The sequence below is a fragment of the Vespula pensylvanica genome, chromosome 2 (genome assembly GCF_014466175.1).
Source record: "Vespula pensylvanica isolate Volc-1 chromosome 2, ASM1446617v1, whole genome shotgun sequence".
NCBI lineage: Eukaryota > Metazoa > Arthropoda > Insecta > Hymenoptera > Vespidae > Vespula > Vespula pensylvanica.
The window spans coordinates 12,579,840-12,583,202 of record NC_057686.1 but is presented as its reverse complement, the minus strand read 5'-3'; the positions used below and the strand labels follow the sequence as shown (position 1 = coordinate 12,583,202).

Below are 3,363 nucleotides of genomic sequence, written 5' to 3'. Positions count from 1 at the left end.
TAGTAATAAGTATCCTTTTGTTGATCGTTGTTGAATTTGTCTCCTCAAATGCCATTGTGCTCTGAAAATAAGAATACAAAATATTATTAAAGAGGAATGAATTTCATTTTGGCATTTCCATCACTATGCGACCTACAAAAGAAATTGTATATGAGACATTTCAAAAAAAAGTTTTGTTAGATTCTGTACCTCATTGAATGTTCCAATTTTTCGAGGTGAACGGACGAAGTCATCTCTCTGTATCTGTACGGATGTATACACATCGAATTAATAATATGTATTTTAAGAAAATTATGTATAATTTATATGTATATATAAATAAATCTATTTTCATGAATAATAAGAAATTATTATTTTAATAAGAGTTGAAAATTAAAAGTTAAATATGTAATAATCCGTATTAATCATCGTTTGACACGATTGATGTCATTAATCATCATATTGAAGTTGAATCTTGGAGTATCTTATCAGTGAAGTATAATGATCGAAAGGATAACGGCATCACGGTTCGTGGAACATTACCTTTGGCAAGATGCCCGAGAGATTATACGTTTCTCTTCTGCGGTCTGGTACTCTCTTCGGCCAAAACGATTTGGCCTTGAAAGCTTGAAGGGAAAGTTACGCTCGAAAATTACATCCCACTCTTTTCACCCTTCCTTCTAGCAAACCTTGAAAGTCTGGATTCCCGTAGTCGGCATTCCTAATCCCTCTCTATGTGAATTTGCCAAAATGAACCGATAGCACATCTTTTACGAGTTTCCAACAGATAAAACGAGGATTCTCGATATATCGATCATGATCGTTTTTTCTATCTACCACTTCATTGAAAAGAGAAAATTATCGATGTAGTTCAATTCTTTATTTACTATTCCTATAAACCTGTTCGTAAAATCAACTGAAATAATCGTTAAGCAAATTAAATAAAAATTTTCTAACAAATTCCTTCTTAGAATTTTCAACGTGCGAGAAGTATAATATAAAAAAAATAATTATAGCGAATTTCTACGTATTTCATTTTCTTTTTACTTTCTTCTATGTTTAATTTTTTTCTTATAAAATAATGTTGAAAATAGCGAGCAATATGGGATGCCATATATTTTCTTTCTTCCTTTTTTTCTTTCTTTTTTTTTTTTTTTTCACTTGAAACTTGAGCACCAAGAGGAACGGGCGAGGTATCTCGAATTATTTTACATTATCCGTCGCGTCTTTTTCGCTCGTCCTTTCGTTCGTTCGTATACCCTTTCGTGTGCCAAGGAATTGATCGAATAAATTTCGGAGGTTTACCCTGCACCTATAGTAGACTCAATACTACCTTCGGTATAGGAAGATCCTATCCAATCCGATCTTATCGTGATCCAATCCCAATCCTATCGAACCGACCTTGTCGACCACCCTGAGGCAGTTCTCTCTTTTCCTTTTTACTCTCTCCCTCTCTCTCTCTCTCTCGCACCATCCCTCTCTCCCTCTCTTCTGTCTGTTTCTCTCTCTTTGATCGTTTTTCACTTTTTCGCTATTCGATCCCTCGTACCATTGTCATCATCATCGTTATCATCACTACAATAATCATTGAAGTATTATGGGAGAAAGGAGAGTATAGAAAATTAACGAAATAAAAGTGAAACATTTATTTACAATTATAATTCAATTAATTTGATCCACGAATTAATCACGACCGTATTGAATATATTGAAATTTTTATATTTTGTATTAATTATTACCCGTTATAATAACGTTATTAACAAGATACGTTTATATTATATTAATATTTATTTCATGTTAATTATTATCCGTTATAACAATATTATTAAATAGACAAATTATATAAGAGAAAAATCTAAGAAATTCTGTCCAGTGAAATTTTCCAACCCACTCGTTCTACGATGCGTGTATGATCATCGGGAGATACACAAAGAGAAACGTTATAAGTAAAGAGAAAAGGAGACTAAACGAAAAGAAGGGCGAATTCGTAAATATATTTTGTTTCGGTCCGATGAAGGTGCACCGTAGCAAGATAAGAAGAAGGAAAAGAGAAAGAGGTGGGAGGGTGATAGGGAGGGATGGAGGGAGAGTAGGAAGTGAGTCTGAGTTGCTTCGAAATGGCACTGAGCTACGTATCCTCGTATTTCGATCCCTCTACCGCAAGGAATATTTCTCTTTTGGAAGCCATGCGAAGAGAGGGGTGGTGGTAGGGGTAGGGGTAGGGATAGGGGGTGTTCTTGGCACGAGAACTTCCTTTCGCCTTTCAAACGACGCGGAAAAATTCTCCTGCGGAAAATTCTCTCCCGTGTCGATTCGTACCTCGTTAATTCGCACTCTCCTGCGAAAAATCAAAGAAAAAAGAGAGAAAGTGAGAGTGAGAGTGAGAATGAGAATGAGAATGAGGAAGAAGGAAAACGAAAGGGAGGAGAGAAAAAGAAGGAAGGACTGAAAATGAAAGACAGAGAGAGAGAAGGGGGAGGAAGGAAGAAAGAAAGAAAGAAAGAAAGAAAGAAGGAAAGAAGTAGAGGGAGAGAGAAAAAAGTGAGAGTGAGAGTGAGAGTAAGAATGAGAGTTAGAAAGGAACGTTGGTACCACCGATGAAATTTCTTAAGCTCCCGAATATTCCTCAAGCAAAACCTTTTTCTACCAACCGCTCACTAATTACTACCGCGGCAATGTCCCGCCATTAATTACTCTTGAATTATTTTCCTGTCGGCCTCGATGCATTGCTGCGACCCCCTCTCCCGTCCCCGTCCCCCACCCCGTATCTCCTCCCTCGTTTTACCCAACTCTCTCCCTACCCTCTCTCACCTTTACTATACTACCTCATATACTACTCTAACTCGTCGAGACTTATAACTATGCGTTTGTCGGAAAAGAAAAATGAATTTCGTTTGAAAATAATAGTTTCAAACAAAACAGCTCGTCTGTATGATAAATCGCAATGAAAAGGATTGCATTTGATTTGAGTACGTTAATGCAACGCATTTATTATTCATTGTTCGTCTTCATTTTCTTTCTTAATAACTATTTCTATGGGCTTGATATATTTGTACGATTACGAATATTCGTGAGTATAATATAATGGATTTGTATGAATTTTGATGAAACCAAAGAAGATTAATTGAGTTAATTTTATTGGAGGATTTCTTTTTATTTCTTTTCTTTTCTTTTTTTTTTCTTTTTTTTTCTTTTTACGATAATCTCATAATACTCTTTTTAAATCTCGTAACGTCTCTATATCTTCGACCGAAAAGGTTTTACCGATTGATTCGGGCGATGCATTAACGCCATGCATAAAACGATAGATATTGGTGCTGCTTTGTTCGATTCCTTCTTTTTTTCTTTTTCTCTCTCGCTCTTTTTTTTTTTTTTTTTTTTTTG

General features: G+C 35.4%; 1 protein-coding gene across 2 annotated transcripts in view; it reads right to left on the bottom strand.

Moving 5' to 3' along the window:
• LOC122627101 (PDZ domain-containing RING finger protein 4-like) overlaps positions 1-3,363 on the bottom strand; it is a 153,026-nt gene that overhangs the window by 65,951 nt on the left and 83,712 nt on the right. The gene's annotated exons all lie outside the window — the stretch shown is intronic.